The 17909-nt window shown below is 43.7% G+C and overlaps 1 protein-coding gene across 7 annotated transcripts in view; it reads left to right on the forward strand.

The window, feature by feature from the left end:
* The window catches only part of RFFL (ring finger and FYVE like domain containing E3 ubiquitin protein ligase), a 64108-nt gene that overhangs the window by 23285 nt on the left and 22914 nt on the right, over positions 1 to 17909 (forward strand). Inside the window, exon 1 of one of the 7 annotated variants that reach the window (XM_045514322.2) lies at positions 10396 to 10586. The exons of the other annotated variants lie outside the window; for them this stretch is intronic. The gene's annotated coding sequence lies outside the window, so the exon portion shown is untranslated. Of the gene's footprint in view, positions 1 to 10395; positions 10587 to 17909 lie in introns of those variants that run through there. 7 annotated transcript variants of the gene reach the window in all.

Raw genomic sequence — 17909 nt, forward strand, 5'->3', positions numbered from 1 at the left:
GATGAATATAACATATGAGGCAGAATGGTAGGAGCCTTAAGATAGGCCTGCCGGTCTCCTCCCACTTCCAGGACTTGGCTGAACCCTCTGCCTGGAGTGCTCTGCCTTCCAGTCTGCCAAGTATAAGTTACATCTTGTTCCGTCAGCGCACCATCAAAGGAGCGTTTCTTGATGCCTCGTTTATGTTTTCTGAGTTTCTAACATTTTTTCCTTCATAACAAATTTTATTTAGTCTCTAATTAAATATTTGTGTGATTATTTGACTGACATGTAATAGACAAAAATAGGTCTGCTTTGCTTTCCAGTATCTTAACATAATGCCTGCCTCACTTAAGGTACTCAGTGGGTATCTGTTGAATGAATAAGTGTCTGATTGAAAGCATGAATGAACGAAGTGATATTTGAATTTGATTTTAATGCGTGATCAATTTTCGACAGGTGGAGCAAATGAATGGGAAATTTACAGTTCTGAAGCAGAAAGTGTGGATTATACTGCTCGTATAAATTCAGAAAATTGGGTTTGGTTTGGAGTGTCCTTGGTACACTAAATTTGAAGCCTGGATATCTAGCAGTGTTGCCGAGTCCAAACTCGTTCTGCTTGCCACATGACAGGTCAATAAATCGGGAGATGAGGTGTTGGGGCAAGGAATAGCGACTTTATTCAGAAAGCTGCCAGACCGAGAGGATGGTGGACTGATGCCTTGGAGAACCATCGTGCTCCAGTCAGAATACAGGCTCCTTTTACACAAAAAACAAGGGCGGGGGTGTGGTTGATTGTTGCAAACTTCTTGCTGCAGTCATTCTTTGTTCTTACAGCTGTCTAAGTGGGCCAGGTCATGGTGTCCCTGTAAACTTCCAACAAAACAAAGGTTATTCTCTATTACAGCAGGAATTTAGAAATGGCTACTAAAACTGAAGGGTAAGTTTGAGTCCAGATATTTAGACTTGGGTTATCTGACTAGGAGTGAAGAATCTGTTCATTCAGCAAGCACTTACTGAGCTTCCACTCTGAGCTGTACTCTGCGTTGTGTAGGAAAGGTGAGCTGATGAGGAACCAGCTTCGAGAAAAGAGCTCTGGAGAATGTTCTTGGCAGGAAAGGAACCACAAGTGTGCATGCCTTGGAGCCATAAGTGATTTCTTATTTTTGAGGAAGTAAAAATAAAAGGAGACCACCAAGGGTCTCGAGTGAGGTGTGTTGGGCAAACTAATGTCCTTCTAAGTCCAACGACCTCCGTTCTTGGGCTCTCAAGTGTCTGACATTCTTTACTGGGCGTGTTTCCCCTGACAAACTAATAGCCCCAGGTAATGCCCTCCTTATCAGAGTCAAACCCCACCGCCCTTCACGGACCCTAAACCTCTTACCTCACCTACAACCAATCAGAGACTTATGCACAAGAGGATCCGGCACCTTGTGCCCCTACCTTATAAAACACCCCAACAGCTGGCCCTCGGTGCTCATGTAGGCACCCCTCGCCTGTGCGGCCCACTGTTGTCTATGACAGCGTACCCTAACAAACTCCTTTCTATTCCCTTACTTTATGTCTGGTAAGTTCTTTTACCAACCCACGCATCACTGTGTCACTGACTGGCCACCACATTGTGCCCACAAGATGGATGTGGGGTGGGGGTAATGGGGGCAGTGGCTTGAAACAGGGAGAGGTGGGCGGGGCCCACTCACATGGCATGCGGCCTTTGAGTGAGTCTAGGCTTTACAAAAGAGCCTGGTGGGAAAACACGGGAGGCTTTAAAGCAGGAGAGTAGCAGGCAGAGTATATATGTCTTTAAATGAAAGTTTACCCTGATTACTGTGTGGGGAATAGAGAGTGGCAAAGAGGAGACCATTGAGGCATTTGCTCTAGTTCTTGAGAAAGATAATGAATGGATAATGGCCTAACAAGCAGGGTGTGGCAGGGGACATAGTGAGAATCGGATATCTGCAGGATATACTTTAAAAGTAGAATCAATAGAATTCACTGGAGAAGGAGAGGAAGAATGGTTAGTACAGAGCCCTAGGGGATATTCAGGTGGGGCAAAAGGAGGAGTCGGGAAGGACCAGGAGGAGAACTGGGCTTTGGAGTGGGAGGGGAGTCAAGCTATTGCCCTTTCAGTGGGAACCAAAGAGGAGGAAGGCAGGTCATAGTACATGGGAGGTCATGAAGGTTGAGGATGTAGGAAAAAGCTATGTGTTTAGCCATCAGAAGAGCATTGGTGAATTGGAGGGAGAGTTTTCAGTAGAGTGGAGTGGAGTTCATGGACAAGTGTGTAACTTGGAAGTGAAGCAGGGTACCAGCACCTCTGTGGAGGAAGCTGGGAATTGAAGAGACATGGATACTGAGCTGAGCGCTCACTTCGTGCAAACTCGTACAGAGAGGTATGTGTGTAGAGACAGGTTTTCTTCTAAAAACCATAAGGGACCAAAACTTACTGAGTATCTACTCCCTGCCAATCACCGTGCTGGCAGCTATACCAAGTCTGTTCTATTATCTTTGTCTTTGTAAACAGTTTACTTACTAGTATAGTGACCTCCAAAATGAATTTCCAAGTTCTAGGGGCATATAGGACCTTCTTTTGGGATATGGGAAAGAGTTACTAGAACTAAGTTTTTACATATTTTTACTTTATACTTTGCAATTTTTTTTTACTGTTCTGTTTTAGATGAGACACAGTATATTTGTATAGCAGTACTTGTCTGATTTGCTGTTAAATATAGATATATTGGAGATGTCAAGATGGTCAAGAATGGTGGATTCTACTTGTCTAGAGAATAAAGGGGAGTGTTTGAGATGGAGAGAAAAGAAGAGGCATAGAGAGCAGGATGGGAAGTTTACATGCCAAGTAGTCTGCACATTGTTTTAAACCTCTTAACCCTGTGAAGTTATTTCCCCATTTTACAGACAAGAAACTGAGGTCTGGAGAAATTAACTTACCCAAGGTCACACAACTAGTTAAGGGGTAGAACTGGAATTTGAAACCAGGTCTGTTCTCTTGAAAGCCTTATCACCTCACTTATTCTTCCCTCTCTTTATCTGCTTACTACTTTTTTTCGTATTTTTCCCTTTAATTCTCACAGTGATTCTACAAGGAACAGGTTAAAATACCTATTTTGCACCTGAGGAATCTGAGTCACAAGTGAAGCAATGAGTGCATGCTTACATATCTGGTATGTGGCACCAGCTGGACCCCTGATTCCAGCATTCTCCACTGTACCACCATTGCCTCTCAGATGGACAGAGAACCCAGTTGAATTGTTTTGCAAAGGAGAGAGGAGGTATCTGGTTATCTGACAAAGAAGGAGTAGAAGAGAGGATAGGTGTTGGAGCATCACTTAGACAAAGAAAACAGTAAGCATTCCCATTTTTTGAGCACTTGCTCTGTTGTTAAGGGTTTGTATTGCATTAATTACCTCATCTAGGTACTGCATTTTACAGATTTGGAAGATGAAGTTTAGGGAAGTTAAGCACCTCGACTGAGGTCACACAGGAAGACTGAGTTCTGTCTAACTCCAGGCCCCATGTCCTAAATCGTGCACAACACCGCTCTTTGGAAAGTTGCTATGAAACATCAACTAGAGATGAATAAAAAATTTCTGAGCCCACCGATGACTTGGTCCCAGTTGTATGAATTTGTTGAGAACCCAGTAAAGACAGTCTTCTGGCTTTTCTGTAATCCTTGGTAGCTCAAGTGTGGAGAGGTTGGAGAAGGGAGGGGAAGAAAAGGGTAGAATAAGAATTCAGTAAATCGAAAGAAGACCTTGGGATGCAGGAATGGCAGATCACAGTGGATTGTGTTGTTAAGAAAAGTCCTGTTTGAAACTGATTTTTTTTAACCTTGCAATCAAAGTGCCTTTTATTAAAATTGCTTTTACAGTTTTTATATGTATCTCACTCAGTGTCCCTTTCAATAATTCACAGTTAATAGAAAACACAAACTCTAGGAATACAAACTGTGAAGTGAAATCGATTTTTAATGATCAATATTTATCATGGTTTTGTTTGATGCAAGGCATTTTGGGATATGGGAAAAAAGAATGCAGAGATGGATAAGGTGGGATCTTGACCTCTAGAAGGTTAGAGAGGGAGATAAAACGTTTCAGCACAGTGTGTGATTGAAGGGTATGAGAGAGGTGGGAAGTGGAGCAGTATGGGAGGGCATCGTCCAGACTGGCCTGTAGATTGAGAGTGGCATTAGGTAGGACCAGCCTGCTGGGGGCCATCTAGCTTCTCAGAAAGATCTTTGAGAGTTTTTGTCAGTATGTTTTAGGTCTCATTTTTGGGTGAAAAAATTAATTTTGTTTCTACCTGGAAATGATCAGTCTTTTGGAGACAGGATTGTTCAGACCTGAGTGTGCTCGGAATGGAAGGCCAATTTTTATTTTAGAGTGGATTCCTTTCCTGTTAACAGGATTCTTTATTTTGCCAGGATATTGCTTTTCAATATCAGGAGATGTGAAAAGTGAAATACAATGATACCAAACTTGCATTAGTGAGTATAGAATAGTGTGCTAGGATAGTTTGTAGGGGAGAACACAGGCTGAGATTATTGCTTGCCTGCTGTATACCAGGTATTGTACTAAGTGTTTTGCATACAGTAGGTCATTTAATTCTCCCAAAGCTCCTTCTGCAAAGTAGGCACAATTGTCTTCAATTTACAAATGAGGACAACAAGGCTCTGTCCAAGCTGGTAAGAGGCTGAACTCAGATTGGAACCAAGTCCCTCTGACTCTTAAGAACCTATCCCCATAACTGCTACTATATGCTATTCCCATTTAAGCCTTATGAAAGAACCTTGTCCCACTGCAGAGAAGATGGTGTGTCACCAGGCTGCAATATTTCTCTGCCTTGGGTGACTGGAGTCAATGTGGCCCCTCTGTCTTTCCTAGATTTTTTACAGTTTTTTTGTTGATCACCCTTTGTTGTGGTCACATTCTTTGTTTAAGTATGTTAATACCATCGTCCAGGGCCTTTCTGTCCTCCTCTTTTCTTGCTTTATGTTTGGAAGACATTGTGTCTCTTTGGAGGGATTTTGTGCATCTGCACTCTTTGCTTTTGTGTTGATTTTATTATCTTCATTTTATGGGTTAAGTTAAGAGATTCCTCCAGCTCCTAACTTGTCAGCCTCCCTCCTCCTCCCCTTCTGTTTTCCCTGGATTTAAGTTTAAATTCTGAGCCTGATTTTGGAATACTCAGTCTGGCTCCACTCCAGCTATCCAAATTAGCTAAGGCTCTCTGGATCGCTAGCTGTTACTATTACCATCTCTCCCTTCATGCCCACTTACATCTCAGATCAAATCTAGTTACTTGCTCTGACTGTATGTCCTTGGTTTCCTACTTGTGTGTCCTTGTTTCCGTTGTGTTTTCAGCTTGGAATGTCATTCTTTCTGTGAAGCCTTGTCTGATCCCTCACTGGGAGTAATCATTTCCTCCTTTGGGTCTCATAGTAGAGGACTCTTTTATGTCTCCTTTATGGCAGGTACACTTTCTGCTGTATGTTTCAATTGTTTGTGTACCTGCTTTATCTCTCCTACTAGACTGTAACCTCGTTGAGCAGATCTTTCTGGTTGACCTTTGTATCTCCTCTAGTGTCTAGTTCAGTTCCCTGCACATAGTAGACATTCGATGTCTGTTGGATGAATGGATAAGCAGAATTTCAGATTTAATTTTCTGCCTATCGGTTTGTATTCTTCCTTCTTGTTAACTTTTCTCCTTCCTTTCCCATTTTCTTTTCTGTTAAACTTGCTGTGTTCTCCCCTTGCACTGACTCAGTGAACCTGCCTTCACCACTCCCTTTTCTTACCCAGATTTGCCTCATTCTTTCCCCATTAGCTGTCATTGTGTGGGAGTGCCACATGTTGCTGGTCAACTTTCTTCATCCTTTGTGACTCTGTTCTCTCCAGGAATCATATGACCAGCATGGGAACCAAGTGGTGATTATATTACAGTCTTAATAAAAAGACCATGTGTAAAGAGCAATCCTCGAGGTTTTTTGTAGAATATTGCTTTCAAGTGGGAAACTTTCTGATCCATGTTTCAAGGGAACGGGAGAAAAACCCTCAGGTAGTTGGGAAGCAGATCAAGGGGTGTATTCACATTGCGGGAAGTGGGATAATAGAGGCATCTTATTTGACCAAAGAAATAATGCAGGAAGCCACAGAAGCTTCTGCTAACTGTTAGTGTAGAATCCCTGAAATTTTTTCTACAGCTGGAATAAACATTAGAGATCAATGTAGTCCAACCCTCCTGTTTCCCAGATGAGGAGGCTGACCCACAGAAGCTAAATGACTTGCCCATGAAAACTGGGACATTTCCTTGCCCAGCGTTTACTCCCAACACTGAATGTGGCTTGGGGGACCCACTAGCTCTTTGGAAGCAATGGAAGTTTGGCATAAAATGGAGGCTTCAGGTCTCTAAAACTGAAGGCTTTTACAGTGCTGAAAAGTAGACTGAGGCGGGTAGCAGGTTGCACTGGGGACAGTTTTCACCAGAAGGGACCTTTTAATGTAGTGATCACTTGTTGTGGTTCCCTTCTGGGAATCTGCTCAGTGGGGACAGGCTGACAGAAAACTGTTCCTTCTGCATTTGAAAAGAGGCCAACATTAATAATAAAAACATATCCAATTTTTCTTGCTCTTTTTCCCAGCCCTCATATTCCAAGTTTTGTTTTAGGCTTAATTTTCTTATCTCAGCACTATTTGTGTTACATTTTTATTGTTTACTCTAGGTCAGATGTCAGTATGAAGCATGGGAAACCCAGAAAGTGTCTTAGACACTCATGATTGTTTTTTGGTGCAGTTTCAGGTGTATCTTTTACCCTACTCGTAGAATTATGGATTTTGTCGTCACTGAAGTACTGTCCAGTGAACCAGTGGTTGGCGGATAGGAAAGGTTACCTATTGTGGCCTGGGAGCAGCCCTGTAAAGAGATCAGACAGCCCAGAACAGGAAGTCAAGTGCAAACAGGATGGGCTTGTCTTTACTCTAACTTGCATGCCTGGGTTTTGAAACTTGATGTGGTTAATAAGTCGAGACTTCTAATACTTGAGCTTGGCTGAAGAAGTCTCTCTGGTTTGAAAAGAACTAAGGCAGCATGTCCTTTACTGCCCTTGCCTTTATACAGGTGCCCATCTTCTAGGGGTCAGGTCATTCTTTCTTCCTGGAGCATGGTGGTTTTTCTCTAGCTTACACTGCATTGCATCCATATGTTTTGTAAAATGAATCTCCTGAATTAACTGCTTATCTGTGACTTTTGGTAGATGGCAGGATTCAAGCTGTGCTTGGTTATTTATTTTTTAATAACAACAGGAAATTTTAGCCTGTAATTCACCAGCCTTTTAAATTACAGGTTCCTTTTGAGTTCTAGGATTTCTGGCACACCTTTTGAGTGTTTCCTGAGCCTGGTAGTTTACAAATTACTCCAGGGTCGTTTTAATCTTTGAAAGTTTCTTTGAGTTCAGAGGCTGGATCTAATGCTAACTGCTGACCTGTTTTACCGGTAGGCACGTTTCTGGAGAAGCGATTAAGGAAATTTGCTTGGGGGTCACTCAGTTGGTAAAACAGTCCTTAAGAACCCCTGTTTTCTGTACCTCCCCTCCCATTCCTCATTGCTTCCCACTGTGGAATCTGCTTTATTATGTTCATTAGGCAGCTGGGTTGGCTGTAAAGTAACTACCTGGAGGGGAGTGATCTTGGGATCTTTGTAGATTACTGTAACTGCTTGAGTTATTTCAGAACAGGTCCGTTCTGATGGTCTCAAACCATAAACTAATGAGTAAGGGACAGGTCAAGATTTGTGTGCTCATATCCCTGCCGCATTGCAAAGAGATCTGTCCTTCCACTTTGTAATTCCAGGCGTAAATGGATGAAGTAGCAGCAGATCCCAGCGCCGATGAAAGCAGCATTACTTCCTGATATCAGCACAGGTGTCTTTTTCCTTGAATCTGTCAGGGAGTGGTGAATATGAGGCAGTTTGCACTTTGTTGTGGGATATATGGGCAAAGAATAAAATGGGAAGACTGGGGGTAAGCACAGGTGCTCTTCGCAAGGAGAGAATGAATACTGTGAGAATACAAAGGTCGTCTTTGTGGTACTGGGTGAGCTAGAAATCTCCATTTCTGCTTGGCGTAGATAGTGGGCATATCACATCCTGACGGGAGCAGAACACATTTCAGAAAGTCAGCGTAATTTTCAGATTGAGATCAAACATCAAACCAAGCCAAAGGTCTGTGGGAGGAAGGGGTTAATCTGAATTCATCCTGGATTTTTCCCCAGACCCCATCTAACCTCAGTGCAGTACAAACCAGGTGGGGACCAGAGGTGTGTATGTTCAGTTCTTTGAGTTTGGTGGATGAGAGGGGACCTCTCTCCTTAGCTAAGGTAGAAGCTGCCTTTGTTGTGGAAAAAGTGACAAACTTATTAGCAATGGGGTAGAACTGGAAAGAAATGTAATAGCCTAGGGCTGCACTGCCAATAAACCAGTCCTGACCACCTCAGAGAGACAAGTTCTTCAGGGATTTTAAAAGAGCAGGTGGGATGGGCCTGGAATCATTTAGTTCTTGTAGGATCTTTGGAAAATGAGATTGAGCCTGATAAAAGGTATCAGCATTTTTTTCTTTTTGAATAGGGGATAGCACAGTTAAATCGTCTCTTTAAAGACCCTTAAAAAAGATTTTAACTTATTTCTAGCCACATTTTATTGGGCACCTATTATGTGCTAGGCTCTAGGGTAAATGCTTGACATGCATTATTTTAATCCTTTCAGTTACCCTTTCACCAGGTTCTTTTGTCTTTGAGAAAATGAAAGTTTAAAGGGATTAAAGAACACCAGAATCTAGAGTCTTTGTTCCTCCCACACCCAGTACGTTTGGCTACACTTCTGTGCAGACTGCTTTGCAAAGGTAAAGTACCTAAGTCTGATCCTAGACACATCCCTTCCTGAAGCCCACCTTTTCCCAGAGCACAGGAGTGCCAGAAAACCTCTCGCCAAGCCCCCAGCCTCATGAACATTTTTTATCCTGGTTACCCACTAGTCAGTCATTGTGATAATATCTTGTCAAAGCAGCTTCTTCAGTTAGAAGGTTCAGAAAAGCTAATCTGGTAAGTCCTGTTTCCTACAGGAGTACCGAGGGGGATGAGGGTCCCTTTCCTCTTAATGGGCTTTGTCACCAGTTCTGATGGAAGAAGGATCCCAGGGTAATTGAACTGCAGGTCCGTTTGTTCTGTTTTCAGCGTTGTTAGAAGGCTTCCTTCTGCACGGCATTCTTTCCTGATTGACTTGCCCTTTGGGGCAGAATGCCTGGGCTGAAATTAAGTGTGTAGGTTTCTCTGCTGCAGTGTTCAATCTGTCATCTCTCCTAAACACAGTGCGAAGAAGCAGCCATTTAATTGGTCAGACCCCGAGGGTGATATTTTGGCACAACTCCATTGGTTAGAATTACTTTTCCTTGAACTTCAGAGCAGATGCTGAGGTCCCTCTGCAGATATTTGTCATAGATGAGTTGGAACCAGGGAATTTACAAGAACATTTATAACTTGTGATTGTTATGTGTGTTTTTTAGTTGTTTACAACAGTTAGCACTTCAGAAAAAGAGCTCATTTGTTACTGGTGGGAAGTGAAATCTCTCTCCTTTTTCCCTTCTTCATATTGTCATTGGAATACTTTATGCTCCAAGACGCCCTCTGTACCGGTTCTTACACCCCTTTGTCAGGTTTCTCTTCCGCCTGGCAGGGGCTGGGCGTGTCAGTAGCAGCAGGCAAAGCTCTCCTTGGACCTAGGTGTATCTGGTCAAGGACTCTCTCTTTGATTCCTAGCATTTCTTTCCTTTGTCATCTCACTTCTCTTGTTTTCACCTTTGTTTGTATTCCTTGCAGTTTCATCTCAGCCTCTGGGAGGACACTGACACCTCCTGTGTCTCATGATGCAGAGAAGGGTTGGAAGTGACCATCCTGTACATCTCTGGGGCTTTCCCTTTCTGGTCTTTTATGCTGTAATAACTGACAATTGTAACAGTTTTCTGTCACTTTTAGAAGGTCAGTCTGTTCCTGTTGTTTTCTTGTTTTTCAAGTAATCTTAGCATTCACTTAAATGATCTTCAGCTTGTGTGAGGCAGGCATGTTACTATGAGATCTTTCCTTAAAGCTATAGCTGTGGTTATATGGGTTTAAAACTCTGGAATCACGATTGTGGAGTTTTCAAGCCTGAATGTCTGCCCCTGCATCCCCCCCCCACCAAAGCTCTAATGCTATTAGCGTGAGTAATAGTTCAGCAAATATCTGGCGTTAACGTTTGCCTTGCAGTAGGGTGGGAAGAAAGCTGTAAAGTGACTCTGCTCTTGTTTCCTGTTTCACTTTCCACACCCTAACCGTAACCTCGGGAGAAGAGCACTTTAGAAAGAATTGTATGATCATCAGCCGGTTGCTTAAACGCGGTGCTGCCAGAACGCTAGTCCCCTCAGAGTGTACTCCCCTGGCCACCCAGGGTCCTAGGAATCGTCTGCGGCTGGAAGAGGGCTGGGCAGGTGAATAAATGACAGCTGTCAGGAAGTGTGCAGGATGCTGTGAGAGTACAGCCCACAGAAGGTTTGCCTGAGAAAGGTAAATGCCTCATGAGGGAGGTGGGGTGCGGACAGCAATCGAGGCTGAGAGAAGAGCTCGAGGGAGGTTACTGAAGCTAGAGTAAGCTTGGCATTCGAGGGGCTGAAAGAGGCGCTGGGTTGCTGGAGCTGAGAGCCAGGGGGTGGGGCCCTGAGCTCTGCCGGTTGCCTTTCATTATTACTATGGTTCTCCGTGAAAGCACTTAGTTGAACTTGAGACAGTTAAGTCAGAAGCCCCTCCTCCAGTGGAACAGCACGGGTGGGCAGGAATAGAAGCCGAGCTGCAGCCTCGCTATCGCCCAAGGGCTTTGTCTTTAGGAAGTGGGGGTGTGTCTGTAGCACTAGTACCCTGAAGATGATTCCCTGGATGTATAAACAAAAAGTTCTGGATTCCCAGGGATGTTTTTTCTGTCTACTGTGCCTCTTACAAGGTCCTCTAGTCCTCAAAGTTGGCTTGGCGGGAGGTGCCCCTTTGGGCGCCCCTAGAAGGGGACGGGAACTGGTATGAGGCATGTCCCCCTGCTGGCCATGTGAGGCCCTTCCCATGGCTTCTCCCAGTTGGCCGTTCACCCTGCTCTCCCGGCGCACAGGCCCTTGAAGTACTGATACTGAGTCTGGACCACAGTTTCTGCAGGACCACAGTTTACTCAAAGAACTTGGACTTAACGTCCCGCCCCATCACCTTCTAGCTGTGTGTGACCCTGGTCCAGTTATCCAGCCCTTAGGGTCCAGCCTCTTTGTTTACAAAATGAGCATTGGAATTCTGATTTTTGCAGCATTGTATTAAATGAGATAAGAGGTGGAAATGTAACAACTCACTGGGCACATGTTAGGTGTTTTGTACCATTTTCCCTAAAAAATATTTTCTAAGAGCCTTTTGAGAAAGACCTTCAGGATCCCTGAGTCTGAATAACTCCCTGTTTTCCCCTGGCCTACGCTTGAAGTAAGAGCACAGGAGAGTCTCCCTCTCACCCCAAGCTTTGAGCATTTGTATTGAAGTGTAACTTGGGACCTGGAGGAGGCAGGAGCCAGGCCTGGTGCCTTTGAAGTCTTCACACTCGTGTCAGTGTGAAAGGAGGCTCTGGAAGCTGGTCTGTAGAGAAGCGAGCGCTTCGTTCTCGGGAGTCCTGTGCCTTATTCTAGTGTCTGCTGTTTACTGAGTGTCTAGTGCGGCCTTTTGCCCTGTACATAAAATCGAAAAGCCCAGGGAAGGTCTGCTTCCTCTTTATACTGAGCACCTACTCTGTGTCCAGCCTGTGAGGTGCAGGTGAATTTATTCCTGCTACGCTGAAGCCGTAAAAAGCAACTTTCTCCAGCTCCTTCAGTTATTCACTGTTCTGGCTAGGATTTAAAGGTCAGGACTGACTGAGTCTAAAACCAGAGTAAAGCATATTTGGGACCTTTATTGAAGAAAAAAAAATTTTTACTGTTCTGTTTTCTAGAAATTTAGCCCTGAAATAAAATTCTTATCTGGGAAATACGCGTTATCCATCACCCACATCTGAAGGACTGCCTTCGAGGATGGAAAATGTCTATTAGGTTTTAAAGCCTTTGGGAATGCTCTCTGCCAGATTGTGAAATCTCCCTTGTTTCTGTCCAGCTCATACACCACCTCAGCAGGGTTCTTGTTCAGATTCAGGGCTCGGGGCTCTAAAGTTCCATAGTACACTTGTCTCCTCTGTGACTTAGGTGTTCTGACTTCTCCATTCTAAAATAAGTATCTCAGAAATAATCTCAGCACCACAGAGATCATGCTTTTCATTGCCCTACACCCAGCAAGGGAGGCCTGTCTGTGATATGATTTGCTCTGCAAGTTGCTTACTTACAAATGCACCAGTGGCCCTGTTTTATGCTCATTGTGTTGTCACCAGCATTTTAAATCTTCACCTTCTGTGGTGAAACCCCTCAGGCAGGTTTGCTGGAAAATTCCAATTGCGACTCAGTTTCTGTTTTAAATTAAAAGAGTTTTGAGGGAGTACGTGTTTCTTTTCAGACTAACTTATTTTTGAAAATAAGCAGCCTTCCAAGCTGAGAGATGATCTTACATCTCAGGTGAGTCCTAAGGGTCATGACTGTGTCTTTGTTGTGTGGGCGATGGGCTCAGCGGCGTCAGAGCCCCCTCCCAGCCCAGTCTCTCACGTGGTGGAAAGGACAGACTTTGACCAGAGAGAGCGAGGCTCTCGATTAAATAGTCACTGTTAATTAATAGTCACGATTGAACAGCTAGGCCGTGGCCATTTTAGAATTGTAACTGAAGAGTTTAGCGATGATTTATTCTGACGCTCTATTCACGGAGCACTTCTTACAGGGCAGGCACTTTATGTGTGTTATTTCTCATCCCTTCAGTTACTTTCCAGCAGGGGAGGTATTACTCTCTCACAGGTGAGGAAGCAGACTCAACAATCTTAAGTAACCTATCCAAGGTTAGCTACCCTTTTTTTTTTTTTAATTGAAGTATAGTCAGTTTACAATGTTGTGTCAATTTCTGGTGTACAGCATGATGTTTCAGTCATCCATATACAGACATACATTCTTTTTCAGATTCTTTCTCATTCTAGGTTGCTCCAAGATGTTGAATATAGTTCTCTGTACTATGCAGTGTAAACTTATTGTTTATTTTATCTAGCTTCCTTTGATTTTGATAAAGGACTTTTTCCTAGCCACTGTATTTCAATATAAATATTGGTTAAATGCCTTGGGCCCTACGGGGAGATAACTAGTATTTGCCTCATGGGCTGTATTGACAAAATACTCAATGTTTCTCTGACCTCAGTTGTTCATTCCACAAATTATTTGGCTGCCTACTATGAAGTGGCACTGTGTTAGGTGATGCAGGAGGTGCCTGCCCTTGGCGTTTACACTGTAAACAGACAGATGTGATTACCCATTAGGGTAATTCTCTAAACTGAAAGGGCAAGAGGGTGTGTGTGACTGGGGAGGGAGGCTCCTCTCAACAGGTGCCACTTGAGTTGAGACCCGAGGGTGGGAACGAGCAGGCTAGAGGCAGAAGAGCCAGTGCAAGGGACCCTGAGGCAGGAGGGGGCCTGGTGTCCTTGAGGAACTGAGAGGTCACATGGTGTGAAGCTTAGCCAGTGGTCGGGGAAAGTAGGAGGACATGAATTGGGGAAGTGGGAAGGGGCTGGCAGCACGTGCAGGGTCTTTTAACCATGTACAGGGTGGGACTTTTGATTCTACAGTGTAATGGGAGTCCAATGAGAGAGCCTAAGTGTGCGTGTTGGAGGAGGAGGGACGTGGATGGTGCCTTGTGGGGAAAGAACTGGAGAGAGGCAAGAACTGAAGCTGGGAAACTGGTTAGGAAGCTGTTCTCTTATCCGGGAAGCCATTCTAGAAGCTGGAAATGCAGTAGAGCAGAGTCCTTCTGCCCTTCTGGTCCTAGTGCCCTTCTGGATTTTTATTCTAGTTAAGGCGGTCAGTTAACAAGGATGCAGGTAATACCAGCTTGTACTAAGTATTAGGCACGAGATTGGTAAGTGACAGTTAAACTGAGGGGTGAATGACAAGAAGGAGCCAAGCGTGTGATGTTCTGGGGGAAGGGTCCAGGCAGAAGGAACAAACAGCAAATTCAATGGGCCTGAGGAGGGAGATGTGAGTGAGTGAGGAGAAATGGTGACCCAGACGCTGTTGGGGGCTGGGGAGATGGAGCTCAGAACTCAAGACTCTTCAGCTTTTAAGAGTGGGGTTTAAAGCTACCTGACCAGGGTCTCCTCAGGAGAGAGAGTGTGGGTAAAAAGAGCCCTGAAGACGGCCTAGGCACAACCTGTATTTAAGAACAGAGGGAGGAGAAGAGCCAGCAGGAAGCTTTGAGGTGGGAGGAAAACCAAGGATGCAGAGTTCTGGAAGCTAAGAGATAGTTAGAGGGGAGAGTGTTTCAAGGAGGAAGGAAGGGTTGCCTGTGCCCAGCACTGCTGGGAGGTTGAGTAAGATGAAGGTAGCAGAGTGTTACTTGGGCATGTCCACTTGGAAGTCCTTGGGACTTTGCAGAGTAGAGATTGGGTGGAGTGGCTGGGCCGGGCTAGACTGGAGAAGGTTGAAGGGTGAGTTAGAGATTGAGGAAATGGAGTCAAATATTTGGAGAAATTTGGATGTAGAGAAGAGCTGAGAAAAGGACCTTTACTGAGGAGTTGGGGGTGTGGAGTCAAAATGGGTTTTTTTATTTTGGTTATTGGTTTGTTTTTTTTTTTTTAACAAATTAAAGTATTAGATGCTTTAAAAACTCTTTTATATAAACTTCTAATTGAAATGTAACTAGGGAAGTGTAAAAATTGTAAGTGTACAGTTTGATGAATTTTCATGAAGTAAAAATCTGTATAACGAGCACTCACATTAAGAAAAAACGTTATCAGAAGCCCCCTCGTGCCCTCTTCCATCCACTATCCAGAGATAACCCCTGTCCTGATTTCTAGCACCATGTATTAGTTTGCCTGTGTTTGAATTTTATATAAATGGAATCATTTAGTATTCATTTGTGCCTATCTTCTTTCACTCAGCATTATAAAATTCATCCTATGTTGCATATAGCAGTAGTTTGTTCATTCTCATTACTGGATGAATATACTTTATTTTTCCATTCTATTATTGACAGACATTTGGGTCCTTTCCAGCTTAGGGCTGTTAAAATAGTACTGCCACAAATATTCTTGTACACTTCTTTGGTGAATGTAATTCTGTTGGGTATATGCCTGGAAGTGGAATTACAAAGTCACTCGTGTGTGTTTCCAAAGTGGTTGTACCAGTTCACTCATCTGCCAGCAGTGTTAGAGTTCCAGTTGCTCTGTATGCTTGTCAACACTTGCTGGTATCTGCCTTTTCCATTTTAGCCATTCTAGTATGTGTTTGGTTGTAACACGCTGTGGTTGTTATTTGTACTTATGACAAGGAAGATTTTTTTAAAATCTAGGAGGTCCTAGAAAGTGCCTGTGTGCTGATGCGAAAGCTCTAGTAAAGGTAGAAAGCTGATACTCGGGTGGGGGGGGGGTAGTGGGCTACAGGGCAGACAGACTGATTTTCTTTCGTTCTTTCCTTTTTTTTTTGGTGGAATTGGGAACATTTCTTTTGTAGCCTACAGAGCATAGGCTTCAGGGTCTAAGGGATTTAGGTTCAAATCCTGGCATTACACCCTCTAGCTATGACCTTTGGTAAGTTACTTAACTTCCCTGAATCTTGATTCTCTTACCTGAAAATGGGAAGAAGGAATCCTCATTGTGAGGATCATATGAAATATCACTAGGTAGTACCTAGCTCAGTGCCTGGCAGATAAGAAGCAGTCTTCCAGTGGAGAATGGCTACTTTCTTCTTTACTTCTCAAAATATATACTTACTTACACAGTTACCTCAAAGAGGCATGGCTAAGCCATATTGATAGATTTTTCATAGCATTTCCTTTTGAAGCCATTGCAGTTGTACTTTAATTGCTTTTTAGGGATAGTATACAAGATGAAGCAAAGCCCGTTCTGTATTAATGATCCATAATATGGGATACTTTTCTTTCTGCACTTAAAGCATAGATGCTTTTAACAATTGCAAGAATACGGTAGTGACAATAGGCACCTCTCCTTCAATAACCGGAGATGATTCTTAAGGCTTGTAACTAGCCATTTTTTGATTTGCCATGTCAAAAACGTACTTCTTTGAGGACTGGGGGCATTTTAATTATTATTATTATCTTTTTTTTTTTTAAGGATTTTTGTAATGTCTTATACAGTGGGTTTGTTCACCCTAAGTATGTCAGTTCCAAGATACTGCTGTCTGTGCATCCGTGGAAAACCTGTTGGAGAAGTACCTTGGTGCATGGAGCAGTTAATTAAAATCAGAACAGATTGGGTGAGAACCTTGGGGACTTGACTTTACTGCCTTAAGATCTTGGTGGTTAGCAAGGTGGTTTTGGAGTTACATTGCAAACTCGCACTGATTTTACTAGGACACTGACATTCTGGCCTTTTTATTCCATAAGTCCATTCTGACCCTTCTCTCTTCCATGGGAAAGTCTGTGACAACCACTTATCAATGTAAAATCATTTGCCTTGGGCAGATGGACAAGTGGAAAGTGATTGCTTTAAAATTACTTAGGACTCTAGGACTTAATAGGGGAGAAATCACATTATCTGCCCTCTTGCCTCTAACTGTAACTGTTCTCTGCATACCCTGTTATTAGCACTATGATTTTCCTGTTCAACAGAGTTCAGTCTCCCAAGAAATACCAGCTTACTTCAAGCAGACAAGATCTCATGTGCTAGCTAGCCGTTCCTGTCTCACACCACAGGGATCTTCAGACAGAATGGTACATTTTCTTGTACTATTTCACCTGTCTTTTTCACTCTGTAGGCAAAGCACAAGAGGAGAGCCTGGCAGGTTTCAAACAAACTCAACAGGAAAGCAGTCAGACTACAACAGAAAATTAAATCGCCAAGTCCATCTTTTCTGAAGAGGGTGAGGGGAATTGGGGAAGGAATTTTCAAGCCCTCAGTGAAGATTTGATGATTATTTTCTTTTAAGATAAGAAGGAGGTTTGCAGATCAGAGAGGGAGGAGAATTCTCTGTACACCCCACAATTGTGGTCCCACTTTCAGTCCTTAAGTAACACCATTAGGTGCCACCTGCCTGTATCTGTTGAGCGCTGAGGGATGAAAACATACTCCCAAGAGAAAAGTGTTGGTTTGTAGGGCAGTGTTAAAAATCACAAACCCTTTTGTTTCCCTCCCTGAAATAACCCTGAGCATAGTTGTCATTTAGGCTTAAGTCTTTCCAGTTTGGCAAGACCACTTTGGGAAATGCACCTTTGGTATTTAAATATAAGTCACAAAGAGAAAAAACCTGCTTACTTTGGTGACCCGGTGGTGGTAGCAGGCTGAGCAGGTTTCAGGGAGTTGAGCGCTGGAGACCCTTCCCTAGTAACCGGCTCCCCACATGTCCACATCTCCGGGAGGTGGCTGCCTTCTCCAGCCACACGTGGGGCCTGTGGGATAACCAAGTGACAGATGTCAAGTCTTCCCACAGAGTCAAGTCCTTGTAGGAGGACCCAGATACTGAAACAGGCTTATGGCTTTTCTTTCAGAGCTGTTCAGAGGAGGCAGTTAGGATGAGAACTGAAGTTGAGAGAGTGAAAATAGTCCTGCGAAGACAGGTTCTGTTGACTCCTGTGAGGCTAAGGGAGAGCTTTCTTAGCCCCTGAACCAGGATGGCCAGCTTGAGCTGTGTTTGGTGCCTTCCTGAGCCCGGAGTCCCTGGGGGCAAGGACCTGTGCAAATCACTCTTGGTCTCTCAGTGCCCAGCCCATCTGGTGCTTCCCACTTGGCTGGTAAAAGCA

Source organism: Camelus bactrianus, chromosome 16 (assembly GCF_048773025.1).
Source record: "Camelus bactrianus isolate YW-2024 breed Bactrian camel chromosome 16, ASM4877302v1, whole genome shotgun sequence".
NCBI lineage: Eukaryota > Metazoa > Chordata > Mammalia > Artiodactyla > Camelidae > Camelus > Camelus bactrianus.